This window comes from Excalfactoria chinensis, chromosome 5 (assembly GCF_039878825.1).
Source record: "Excalfactoria chinensis isolate bCotChi1 chromosome 5, bCotChi1.hap2, whole genome shotgun sequence".
NCBI lineage: Eukaryota > Metazoa > Chordata > Aves > Galliformes > Phasianidae > Excalfactoria > Excalfactoria chinensis.
Window position 1 is genome coordinate 3,717,206 of NC_092829.1, and position 13,646 is coordinate 3,730,851.

At 47.3% G+C, this 13,646-nt stretch overlaps 1 long non-coding RNA gene across 1 annotated transcript in view; it reads left to right on the forward strand.

The window, feature by feature from the left end:
• The first annotated feature begins 1,928 nt into the window (after nucleotides 1-1,928).
• Nucleotides 1,929-13,646, forward strand: part of LOC140253088 (uncharacterized) — a 90,833-nt gene continuing 79,115 nt past the window's right edge. The window contains exon 1 of the long non-coding RNA XR_011903767.1: nucleotides 1,929-2,410. This is a non-coding gene — a long non-coding RNA (uncharacterized lncRNA). The remainder of the gene's footprint in view (nucleotides 2,411-13,646) is intronic.

The following is a 13,646-nucleotide window of genomic DNA, read 5'->3' on the forward strand; positions in this document are numbered from 1 at the left end:
TCCCTGAGAGCAGCCCCCTGAGCAGAGCTGAGAGTGTTTGGAATGGAGAGGATGAGAGAAGGGGACCCGGACTGTCCTGGGGGGCACAGGCATGTTGTGAATGTGTATAGGTGTAACATAAACGTATGTATATGTACAGATAAATTACAGACATGAAATAAACAGGAACAACACACATGCACACAAAAAACCCTCATACTCATACAAAAATACATGAATACACAGGATACGTCTGTGATGCAGCTCTGGATGGAGCCGCAGAACGAGACTTTGCGCTGCGCCGCATTTTCAAAGCGGGATGCGTCAGTATTTTACAGAAATAAACTCGGCTCAGCAAAGGAGCGGTGGGAGGAGGGCGGGATCTGCGCAGCTCCCAGCTCGGGCCGAGGAAGCAACGTGATCGCGGAGCTGTGCGGAGAGGCAGCGCTTGGGAAGGGAGCCGCTCCGCTCTGCGCGCACTTCCTCGCTCGTGCCAAAACGCAGCGGCTTCCGTCTTTTTCGTGGGTGACCTATGTTAATTGAAGGGACGGCGATTAATTCGCCTCTCCGTGGCTCTCCCCGTTGTGTGCAACCCACGTACGGTTGTCCTTTGGGTTTACAGCAAGCAGCGACCCGAGCCGGAGCGGTGCGGGAGAAGGATTTGGGATGCTCGGGGTTGGGTCGTTGCAATGTTATGTGTTATTGGGGGTTTTTTGTTTGTTTGTGTTTTTTTGGTTTGGTTATTTTTTTTGGCTTCCCAAAGAAGAGGAGGAAGGAGGGGTAGAAGAGAAAGAGGGGAGGAGAGAGGAGGGAAATTAAACAAACAACCAAACAACCCTAATACCCCGTGCACTAAACGGCCGATGCCCAACGGAGCCGCTTCCACTCTTTTGGCCGCATTTTGCGCAAAGGGACTTCTCTGAAAGTTGGTGCCTTGGCCCGCCCCCGTGGAGCCCCGAATCCCCTCTTCTCTCTCTCTCTATCCTCTTCACTCTTGGAGTTGTTTGTTGGTTGTTTTTTTTTTTTGGTGTGTGTGTGTTTTTCTTTTAATTTTCCCCAAATCCACGATACTTTTAAACTGTTATTTGTTTTCTTTTGGTTATGTTTTAGTCTTTCTTTTCTTTCTTTTTAGGGAGGTGGTACCTTTTCAGCCCCCTCCCCCCATCCCTCTCACCCCCCCCCCCCCCTCCCTCCACCCACTTTACATTCGCCCAAAAGCTCCGTGGGGGAAAATCCTCCCCCTTACCGCTCGCCACGGCCCCGTCGCCCCCGGAGCGCAGCGCAGAACTAAATATCCCCGTGCAACCCTTCCCCCCCACCTTCCCCCTCCTCCCCCACCTCCCGCCATCCCTCTCCCGCCCCCACATATTATTTAATAACCTTAATCCACCTTGGAAGAATGAGAGAGATAATTCGTTCCCGTGTTTCCTGAGCAGGAGGGTATTTTCGAAATCGATTAAAAAATGTTAAAATAAATAAATATATGAGCGGTTTGTTGCGGGCTGGAGGGAGGGGGGGTAAGGGGGGAGGAAGAGTGGGGGGGAGGAAGGAAGAAAGAAGGGTTTTTGGGGGGCTGGAGGAACCGGAGAGAAGAAAATTCAGTGCTGGGAATGGAAAGGGGAAATGGGGAGCATCATCCCTGCGTCCACCCGAGCGCCGTGGGGCGGCCCGCCCGCGGGCACAGCGCAGCCTACCCCGGCTCCAAAGTTGGGACCGTCCCCGCGTCCAATGGAGCCGGTGGGTAGGGATGGACGGTGCGACCGAAAGCAACGAGGGGTCTCTTTAAAATTCCCATCCACTTCAGATGTCTAAAGTAAGATTGTGATGATTTTGTCACGGTTTGGTAAATTTACCCCTTTAAGAGGCTTTCATAACATCCAGAACACACCTTCAGCCAGATTTGAATATAGATTTAGGTTTTAAAACCCAGAAGCTGGGAACACCGCTTTATCAAAGAGAATTTCCCTTTAGCTTAGCCATGTGTCGGAATGGCCTCTCGCAAAGATCGGATCGGATGAGGGGGGAAAAAAAAGAGCGAAACCTTCATCCCGGAGCGATCCTGAACACACTTTGCAGCCGCATTTCGCCTTCAGCACACAGGAAAAGTTGCCCCTCCATCCCCCAAATAACAAACCCCCCAAAAAGTGACAGCTGTAGGAACTGTTGGTTTTGCTTTTTTTTAATTGTTAGTTTTATTTTATTTTTAATTAACTATTTTTGAGAGGGAAAAGAAAATAAACCAAGCAAACAAACAAAACAACCAAATGAGACCAAACCCCTTTCCGACCTCCTGCGCTCCGTTCGGATAGCAGCTCCGGGCAGGTATACAGAGCCGCACTAACTCGGGCTCAACGGGGGAGCGACATTTTTATGCTCAGAGAACCCCCAGATCAGCTCTCGGGATGAAAGGAACTGTAACTTCTGCTGCTCAGTAAGTTCCTCAACTTCCGATGCCAGTCGGGTTCGGCTCCATCCTTTCGTCGCTCTCTCGTAGCCGCTCTTTCTCCCCTCTCTTTCCCTCTTTGCTCTCCTTTCCCCGCTGTAATTTCCGACCCTTCTGCCTAACGCGACCGTTCCGAAGTGGTGTTATCGCCGCGTGTCTCTGCCGCCGGGGGCTGATCGCTGCTTTTGTGTATTATGACAAAGAGAGAGAGAGCGAGAGAGAAACAAAAATTCATTTCTTGAGGTTAGGAGAAAGTGGAGGAACGACCCCAATTCCCCCCCACCCCCCCCCCCCTCTTTCCTCCCAAAATGAACCGATGTATTATTTGGTCATCTTTGTATCTCTGATGGGCTCCTCACTTTAAAGCTTTTCCCCTCATCGGATTTGTGTCTCGTTAAAATATGCCGCCCACTTTTTCCTTCAAAGTTTATCTGCAATTCAATGCGGGGGTTTCTATTTTCTTTCTGTGTCGTCGTCCAACACCCCCCCTTCCCCCCCCCCCCCCCCTCCATCTCTCCTTTGGGGGTGCAGTGCTGCAGCCACGGGGAAAGCCGCGCCACTTCGGAAAGGGCCGAATTCGTTTTAAAATGGAATGGTACAAGTAATTTCTGCCCCTTCCCTCCCCCTCCCACCCCCCAACTTCCCAAGCGTATGGGAGAGGGATGGAACCTCCTTTGGTGGGGGGAGGCACAACCCATCCCCGGAGCGGGGCAGCTCCTAAAGTACCTCGAAAGCAGGTCGGCATCCACCTGGGGAGGGAATGGGGAGGATGGGGAGTCGAAAACTTCCCCCCCACTCCCCCGAAAAAATAATACATATATATATAGACAAGGAAATGCATAAGGAAAAAGGATAAATTCCCTCCAAAATAAAACTTCGGTAGGGAAATAAATCACCAGCAGAAATGAAAATTAAAAGAAGTATTGGGATAGGGGAGGAGGAGAGCATGAATGGGAAGGATGGGGAGTGGGTCTGTATGTCCGTGTGTCCATGCATTGTCTGTGTGTCCATGCATTTGTCTGTGTGTCCATCCGTTCCCATACCCATGTGTCCCTATAGCTATGCATCCATGTGCCTGTATGTCAATGTCCATGTATGTCCATGCATGCAAGTGTGACCATGTGCCTGTGTGTCCCTGTGTCTATGTGTCCGTGTGCCTGAGTCCACGTATCTAAGCATCCACATGGTCCATGTGTTGGTGTGTCTGTCTGTGTGTCCACGTGTCTGCCTATGCATGCTGCTGGCAGGCTCTCCCACTGCCTGTTTCCATCATATTCCTCTCCAGGCCACGAAGTTCCCCTGACGAGCAGAGTCCTACAGCAATCAGCTTACAGCTCCCAACCCAGATATTAAAATAACGGTTCCAGTCCAATATCTTTGCGTGTTGGCAAACTTGGGAGAAATTAAGGGGTCGAGAGGAGGGGGGGCGTGGGGGGGGTGGGGAGGCGGGGGGGGGGGAGGGAGAGAAAGAGCCAGAAAAAGGGTTTTGTAAGAAAGAAGAAAAGAAAACCACAGAGAAGCTTTAAACTGCTCTTTCGTTTGTAACCTTTTCCAACCTTTATTCCCCGTATATGAAAAGCTCTTTTTATTGAGACCCAGAAAGAACTTCCCCCCCCCCCCCTCCCCCCCACCACCCCCCCTTAACGTTTGGATTTTTAATTAGAGCCCATCAATCGCAGCCGTATATATAAAAATCGATATAAAGTAATCCGGAGAGATGGGGCTCAGCTTTTAATCGAAAATCTTCTTTGCCACTCTTTGCAGATCTTCTTTAGCCGCTGGCTGGTGGAGAGACAAATGGTCATTAAAAAATTACCCCCCGAACCCCCCAAGCAACCCCCACCCCCATCCAACCAGCACCCCCCCCCCCCGCCCAAACAAAGCCACAAACCACCACCAACCAACTGTTGTTGTTGTTGCCATGCGGATCAGAAATTACCCTTAAGCCCAACTCCGATCCCCTCTGCAGGCAGCGGTGCTGTTGGTTCGCCAAACTTGAAAACCGAAGAGCTCAGTGCTGGTCTTTTTTTTTTCCTTCCCCTTCCCGAAGCGATCTGTGCCGATGGGTTCCCCTCCTCTCCATTTGTCCCTAACAAAGGTCCCAGAGCGCAGCACCTCGCTGCTACCCACGCCCGTCCCCCCGCAGCGCGCAAACACCGCACTTTCTTTTTCCCTTAGCGCTTCCCCCCCCACCCCACTCCTCTTTTTCTTCCCCCCCCCCAACCTCCCTTTTTATTCTCCCTCTCTTTTCATTTCTTTGGGTGATTTTTTTTTTCCTAAGTGTTTTCCATCATGTAAAATTTAACCCTTTGCTTCCACTCTGTGCAATATCTATTTATTTTTTGCCAGCGTCTTTTTACTCCTCCGAGTCTCCCCAAACCTTCCTCCTTCCCAAAGTCCCGGGGCTGCCGTTCTCCGGTGGGAACTCCGTATGAAACAATACGCGTTTATTTGGGGGGGGAGGGAATTAATGCTGTGCCCATCCCGGTGCGTTTCTGCGTGATTAAACAGGGCTATTTGTTCCCCAAAGCCTCACATTAACAGCAAGTCTATCGCAGTGCATCATCCTCAGGTTTAATGCAAAGCGAGCGGGGCTGGGCGAAAAGTTTACCCGAGTAATTGCTGCTAAGAGTGGGCTGGAGTTGGTTTAATCACTATTTTCCATCTGATGAGTGCGCTTTAAAGAACGGGCTCCGCATTTTATTAATCTGAAGGAAGCGAACGCTGCCGTCTGTGTACCCCAACCTGCTCCTCGGCTCTAGGAAATTGCAATTTATTTAAAAGCGCTTAATACACCGCACGGGCCGCATCGAGTTCAGCCAAACCCCCTCTTGTACTTTCTCCCTAATCACGCCTAATGAAAACGTGGGATTTTCCCATTATTAAAAAGAAGAGGGGAAAAAAAAAAAATAGAAGTGAAAATATAATGCATCTTCATTAGGAAAATTGACTGCTGCGCTCAAGACAGTTCTTAATTGAAAAGGCAACCTATTTTAATGGTGTGGTTGAGGAGAAGATTACATACTTTATCCAAACACAAAGACAATTAATAATGAGGAGCAGGCTGCTGCCATTAACTCTAATGCGGTGACATCAATGTCAGAGCCGTACCTGGGGCGCGTCCGCTCCGCGCAGACACCGCGGAAGGGGCTTCGGGAAGCGCTCCGGGACGCGGAACAGCGGCACAACGCGGGGCGGGGGGAGCGCTGTGAGCAAGGAGCCGAGGGACGAATCGGTCCCCTCCGCTCTTACCGAGTTCTTCGAGAGTCATTTTTTAAGGGGCCAAATAGAAGGAAACTTTCAGTTGCGCCATCATCGGCCGAGGAGGTGCGTGGGGACCGAGCGCAGGCCGTGGGATTTTTTTGTTCTCATTTTTTTTTTCTTGTCTATTATTATTATTATTATTATTATTATTATTATTGTTATTATTATTATTATTATTATTATTATTATTATTACTATATTGCTTCTACCCTCCTTTCTTTCCCCCACCCTCCAGGAGGGGTTTGGAGGCCGGAGACGGAGAGGCGACGGGCGGGGCGCGGTGGTGCCCGAGTTAAGCGAAGTGCCCCTCCCTCGGAAGAGGAGTTGATTTGATAATTGCAAAGGGAATAATGAAATCAGAGCGGCGCGATTGTCCCGTGGAAATACAAATAACGTAAAATAAAGAAATTACTTAATAAAGAAATAAAGAAAGAAAGGGGAAAGGAAAGGAAAGGAAAGGAAAGGAAAGGAAAGGAAAGGAAAGGAAAGGAAAGGAAAGGAAAGGAAAGGAAAGGAAAGGAAAGGAAAGGAAAGGAAAGGAAAGGAAAGGAAAGGAAAGGAAAGGAAAGGAAAGGAAAGGAAAGGAAAGGAAAGGAAAGGAAAGGAAAGGGGAAAAATGGAAGAAGGGGAAAGAAGGAAAAGAAGAAAAGAGAAAAAAAAAAGGGGAAAAGGAAGAAAATAAAGTAAAAAAAGGTAAAGAAAAAGGGAGAAAGGAAAAAAATGGAAAAGGGATAAAAGAGAAAAGAAAGGGGAAAAAAGGTGAAAAGAAAAAGGGATAAAAAGGGAAAAAGAAAAAGGAAAAAAGGAAAAAAAAGAATTTTAAAAGAGAGAGAAAAAGGGGAAAGGCAAAGAAAAAAATGGGGGAAAAGGGGAAAGAAATAAAGGGGGAAAAAAGAAAAAGAAAGGGAAAAAAAAGTGGGGAAAAAAAAAAAGACAAAAAGAAACCCCCCCTAATGGTCGATTTTCTGCTCTCCAACAGCAGGGAATCTCCCTGGTCTCCCACCAGCACCATCCCCGCGGGCACCTTCCCTGAGAATCTTTGTCCTGCACTGAGCATCCCCAGCACTGAATGTCCCATCCACTGGCCCAGGGCTTTTTTGCTGAGTTTTTTGGGGCAGGAGGTGGTTTTCCAGCATGGCCAGGGTGGAGGAGGAGTCCAGCTGTGCCTCATCGTATGGGTGAAAATAGGCTCTTTTTGGGTGTATTTTGTTGACATTTGTGTCCCTGCCTGCTGTGACATTGGGTGTACAATGTGAGCTCTGTGCTGTGTGTAGTGCCCAAGCAGCCCCCGGACCTAATCCCAGATTTAATCTGTGCCTGCTTGGGGAGGGGGTGGGTGCAGGAAGGGGGAGAGTTGGTGCACAGGGCTGCCTACATCAGGCCTTAGTGCCAGGCAGAGAACAGGGCTGTGCCCAGCAGCTCTCATAGATAGGCATGGAAGTGGGTATTTGCCTTAATGGACAGACAAACAGACAGGGCTGCCCTCTTATTGATAGGCATGGCAGTGTACGGTACAGACAGGCAAACAGGGCTGTGCTCAATATCCCCTTATGGATAGGCATGGCTGTATGTGGCATGGACAGACAGATGGACATGGTAGCCTATGGCTTCCCCTCCTGGACAGACAGACATGGTGATAGGATGGGCATTTGTGCCTGTCCATCTCTCCCAGTCAGACAGGCATAGCGGTAGGACAGGCATAGCAGCACCCGTCCATCTCCCCCAGACAGACAGACGGACAGACAGCTGCCACCTGCCAGCCAACACAGACTAGAGGCACACATGATCCAGGAGATCCCGGTGAGAGGAGCCAGAGGCAGCCCAGGTGGGGTTGAGCTAATCCCCAGGCAGACAGACAGACGGATGGACAGACAGACAGACGGACAGACAGACGGGGCCATGCCCCTCTCCTCCTGCCTGGCAAAGGGGTGCCCTGCTAAGTCGCACTCAGATGAGGTGGAGCATGGCTAATCCTCAGGCAGGGCAGGAGGAGTCGGCCAGGAATGTGGGGATGTGTTCAACTCATCGTGGGACAGGAGGACGGAGTGTGGTTTGGGCTGGGGGAGGCAGAGCCCAGCTGGGTCCCATCATGGGTGTGGGAACAAACAGCATCGCAGTTTTCCTCCCCATAATGGATGGAAAGTGGTGGGGTCCCAACTGGCTGTGGCCTTTAGGAATGGCCCTAACATCCGCAATTGGAGATAAAAAGAAAGTTCCCGCTGGTTCCCTTCCAGACAAATGAGCCTGGCCGCATCCCTTTGCTCTTTAGCAGCATCTGCCCACCCTCTGCACCTGATTCCTTCCAGGAGCCTTTCATCTCCCTCCCCGCCTGCTCCCGCAGCCTGAGCTGCCTGCAGGCTTAATGGGACGGGAGGACGTGGCCCCCTGGGATAGTTCTGTGCCCACCTCCTCCTCCCCATCCTGGAGTACCGCTGCTCCTCACCCACAGCGGATTTCAGATGGGAGCATTCCTAGATATTTTGCTTTATCATGTGGAGATAGCAGGGGCTGCCCACTTCTTTCTCCCTGAAGTCTGTCCTTTGCATCTTTAGTTTCCCTATAAGAAGAACTCGTAGCAGAAACACCCAGGTTTCTCCTTGGTGTGTTTACTTTCATATTGATGATGCAGGTGAATTCAATATCGACAGGTTGCTGGGAAAAAGAATGATTTCGTGTGCGCTCACAGAGAAACACAGTGATGAAGTCCTTTCCTTGGACATAGAAATGACTTTTGAGGTGTATTTCTTTCAGTCATTCCTCAGCCCTGAGCTCCCTGAACCCAAGGGCCCCAAAATGAGTGTGTGCTGGTGACCCACCTGTGAGCTGGGTTCTTCCAGAGGATCTCACCTTGCCCGCTCCAAGTACATTCCTATGTACCTGTGCAGGATTCTGTGCTGCGATGAGGGCTGGAAAATAGCCCCCAGGTCCCCTTCCTACGGGACAACGCAGCCCCACGAGCAGATGAGATAAGAAATACCAAGAGATAGCAGATACAATGGGCAGGGATTGTTTAAGGAGCTGGTGTCCATCCTAGGGGCAGAGCCTGATGCTCCCTCCTACAGCAGTGTGCTGGGGGGAATATGGGGCAGAAGGGGCAGGGCAGGAAGAAGGAGCAGCGATAAGGGGGTCCCTATAGCTCCGTGTTTAGGACAACGACTGTGATTTAATCTATTCAGCCCATACATCCTTTGCTATCTGATGAGAAATTCCCAGTGAGCTGCAGCCTTTTCTCCTGTCCATGTAGCAGGGCATTCACTGGCTATGGCAGCCATTTAAATATTGCATTGAAATGCAGCATTCCAACATTTTTTTACATATGCATTGCTAAGAAATGTAAACTACAGCGAAGTGGCACAATTGCCCATCTCCCCTCAACTTACCCTGTTTTTAAACTAAAGGAGCTGAACAAAAGGAAGAGGGCCAGTTCCTTTCAGTTTTTTCATTTATTTTTAGACCAGAGCACGTTCTATTTCAATGAAATATGTTGTGTTCCTGATATCCTGTTGCTCTGTTTCAGTTTCAGCCCATGTGCACGTGTTGTTACAGGAGTTAGTAGATGAAGCTCACTGGAAAATAGAACGACATCAGCAACAATAACAAAACAAAGAGATAATACAAATAGCAGTGGTTTGCCATTCAGAACAGCTCTCCAGTGAGAGATGTACCAACCATTATCAATGAAACTGTTGACCCTTCAGAACTTTGACACGTGCAAAGATCACCAGTCCATGTCCATTCACCGTTGGTGGATGTGTGAGTTTTTGCTCATGGAGATGAGCTAAATTGGCAGCCCAAGTGGGCTTTGTTTTAAGAAAAATCTCTTGGAGTGATATGGGCCTTCTTGTATTCCTGCAGCCCCCTGCCTTGGGAGCGTGCAGGTTTTTGGTTCCAAGGTGGCCATTTTGTCAAAGCTGTGCGTGATTTAGAAACTGGAAGGAACAAGGAGGCTTGAATGAGGAAGGAAAACCTATGCAAATGTTGATGAGGATGTTATATACTGTAAAAAACAGGGGTGGTCAATAATCAGGTGTTTGTGAGAGAACTGATGAGAGAACTCCATGTTGGATGAAAATCTAGTTGTGTAGGAGTGGCTCTGAGGGACGTGGTCAGTGGGCATGGGTTGGGGTTGGGCCTGGGGGACTTAGAGGTCTTTTCCAACCTTCATGATGCTGTGATTCTATGAACACCTTGCTAGTGATAATGAGTGAATCCATACCATTCCTGATTGCTACGGGGCTGTAAGAGGGGGAGATGTCCTATGAGTTAGTTAACCTCAAGAAAAGATGTTGTGGGAGGACCAGTCTGGCACTGTAACTGTGTTACTTCTAGAAAATGCAAGGGAAAAACACTGCCAGCATCTCCCAAAGGAGGAATTTCATGTGACACCTGCATTGTCCATGATGAAGCACAGTTTCTGTGGTTTATAAAACCACAGAGAAATGGGCACATGGATACAACTGCAGGATGTCCCGGAGTGCTAAATTTTGTTCAGATTTAACTGAGGGATGTGTAAAAACTCATGTGGCTGCATGTCTGAGGCAGGTCAAGTGTGCAAAGCACTCATTCCCATGGCAAGCATCACATCCCTCTAGAAAGCAGAGGGATCCTGAGCACAGGCATCCTCATGCATTGACACCAACCCCAGCATAAAGGATCATGTGGACTATATGAACTTCCATAATCTCCCATCATTGAAATATTTTCTTCTTCCATTTTTTTTTTGCTCTAAAATCACCCATTTCCCTGTGGTGAAAGTGGAACACAGCCATGCTGTTAGCATCTCAGTGCCTACGGTGACTGTGGTTGGGGAAGTGGCACAGATATGTCCTCATCTGGGACCCAATTTGTTCATGTTTGTGGTTTGGGAGAGGGAAGGAGAGGCCAGATTCCAAACCTATAAAGCCAATAAAAATATCACAGCATGGATCAAATGCTTTCAAGTGGTCTTCCCAAAGGAACATTTATAAATCCATCAAATGTCAGTTTGTACTTTAATTGTTTGGCATTGCGGTGAAAGCAATTCTTATGCTTGCCTTTCCTCTCTGCTGTCTTTCCTCTAAACCCATCGCTGTCCCCTTTCTCTCTCTTTTTTTTCCCCTAAAATGCTGAGTCCCTGTGAGTACTTTGCTCACCTGGGAAAGGTTGTCTGCATGAAATTCTCTCCTGATGACTTCCCTGTGTGGTCACCTGGCTGATGGTTGGGACTCTCTTCCCCTCTGCAGACCCATGGACAAGCTTTTGGCCTGAACTTCTCAGGCTGATTCATTTTGGAACTCGATCTTTAAGGTCATTTCCAACCCAAGCCGTTCTATGATTCTATGATTTTAGGTTGTTTCTTAGGGAACACATCCAGAACCAACCCAGTCATCTATTCTAGAGCTGGGCTTCCAGCTTTCCTTCTCTTGACACAGAAGTGAGATGTCCAGCTGGTGTCAGTGCATTAATCCTAAGTCCTTTTCCAGGGTCTTGAGAACCTTACATACCATGCATGAGTGTTGGGTGGAAGATGTGTTCTCTCTTCTCTCTGAAGCACAGAACAGTTAAGATAAACAAGGGTAATACATAACTGAAAGCAGGTTATTATTGTTATTATTTAAGGATTTACAGCTAACATTAAAATGTTTGGAAATCTGATTTTGAATCTGACGCAATATTTTCAGGTTATTTAATTCCCTTAAACACCCTTTTTCTCTGCTTTTTGAAAATTCTACCTGAAGATTGAACATAAATCTTTAATTTACAATCATGGAATCATTAAGGTTGGAAAAGACTTCTAAGCTCACCATGTCCAACCCCAACACATCCCCACCATGCCCACTAAGCACTTCCCTAGCCAGCATGGGTAGAAAAGTAAAAGAAAGCATACTGGTATATATAAAAAAAGAACAAAAACAAACAAACAAATGAACAAAAATCCATCCATCAAGAGAACATCCAAATGAATTAAAGTTTTTGTTTTCTGTATTTCACCCACTTCCATGAATGGTTTCGGATGGTGCCATATTCCTCTTTCCAATACGCTGTCTCTCAAGAAATAAAATAATCTCCCAGTCTTCCTCACATGCTGAGACATCCCTTAATTCCTTAATTGCTTTAATATGAGCAGGTTTGCATTGTGTTTATATGCCTTTTTTTTTTTTTTTTTTTTTTAATTGCACGATGTGCGTTTCTGCTGTAATCATTTCACTGGTGGGATGCTGAACTGGGGAGGGAGCAGAATGGGACCTTCCCAGCTCAGAGCAATCTCAGATGCTGGCACTGAAAAGTACCCATCCTGGTGCTTTGGAAATCATTACCACCTTTCCCAGTTGAAACCAGTCACGTGCAAAAAAGAGAAATCAGCAAATTGTTCAACAGGTTGTCTGTTCCTAAAACAAACCAATGTTAAATGTCAGGTGGGTTTTGCTCACATACCGTTCTGAGCCTCAGATTCTTTAGAAACACCCTTTACAGCTGTCACTATGCATAGATGTGAGCTGTGCTGTGTGTGTGTGCATAGTGTGGGCACGGTGAATTGAACTTGTCTGGGTTTGTTGCACAGCCCACGGGGAAGAACCAGCAAGTGGGGACTCCCAGTTGGGTGATGGCATATGGACTTATTTACTCTCATGGTGTGTATCTAAGGAAAACATACTTGAGAAAAGGGCAAAGCAACTCTTAAACAAGCCATAAAGGTGCAAACAGAAAAAAAATCACAGTTTTTGATAGGTGGATGCAGTAATGTATCTTAGAACCAGAATAATAAACATTCGGATAGAGTAAATTTAGTGTGACAAAGATGTGACAGTGGGAAACCCTCACCCATAGCACTCAGGTCCCTGCATTTGTTCTTCTAATGGCTGAATATTGTAATGAAATGGATCTTTCACTTCTGATGACAGCAATAAGACGATGACTATCTCTATCCGTTAAACAGATAAGATTTCAGGTTGGATATTAGGAAGTTTCTTTTCTCTGTAAGAGTGGTCAGGCACAGGAATGGGCTGCTCAGGAAGGTGATGGAATCACCACACCTGAAGGTGTTTAAGGAATGTTTAGTTGTTGTACTGAGGGACATGGGTTAGTGGGAAATACTGGTGGTAGGTGGATGGCTGGATTGGATCATCTTGGAGGTCTTTTGCAACCTCGGTGATTCAATGATTCTAAGACAATAAACTAATTCTAGTTTAGTTAATTGTGATGTCTGCAAGGAACCAGCTGGAACTTCTGCTGATGTTGTACCATTCATACATTGGAACTATTCTGAATTTTCCTGAGAATATTTTTGTCTTAACTTGCCAGAAGAGATATTGAGAATGCTTTAACCTTGCACATCTGGAACCAGAACACTCCCATTTCAACTAACGTGAAGTGACTTTTTGGTACAATGGGGATTCCAGATGGGGTCTGTAGGGTAAGTTTGAGTACAAGAGTAAATATAACATCCTTTTAAAGCAAAACACTAGCTTCATTTTTAAGTGAGTGCATTGGGCATACCATGTCCTGTCTCTGGCTAGACTAGGCTCTGAGCATCTGTCTGAACTGTAGATGGCCCTGTTCATTGCAGGGGAGTTGGACTAGAAGGCCTTTAAAGGTCCCTTCCGACTCCAACCATTCTACGATTCCATGAACAGCAATACTCCTTCGAGTGATGCTGTTGCCATTAAAGAGAGCTGGACCAGTCTGGAGGTGCACACAGCCATTCTCCCATGGCTTCCCATACTGGTTTGTAGAGACTGTGGTGAGCTCAGCTACTTTTGTGGCAAACACATTGTCTCTTCTTTAGCCTTGATTTTATTTTAAAATTGAGCTGTGTTTGTTGGGTATGTGGATAAACACAGGGAAGAAAAACAAGAGGGAAAAAACCCAACAAAGTGTGCTTATTTCCATTCAAAAGCATTTGCAACACAGAATTGAAATGAAAGTACAACATAAGGCAAAATTACAGCATTCATCAGATTTTGCTGCTGTTGGGCTGCTA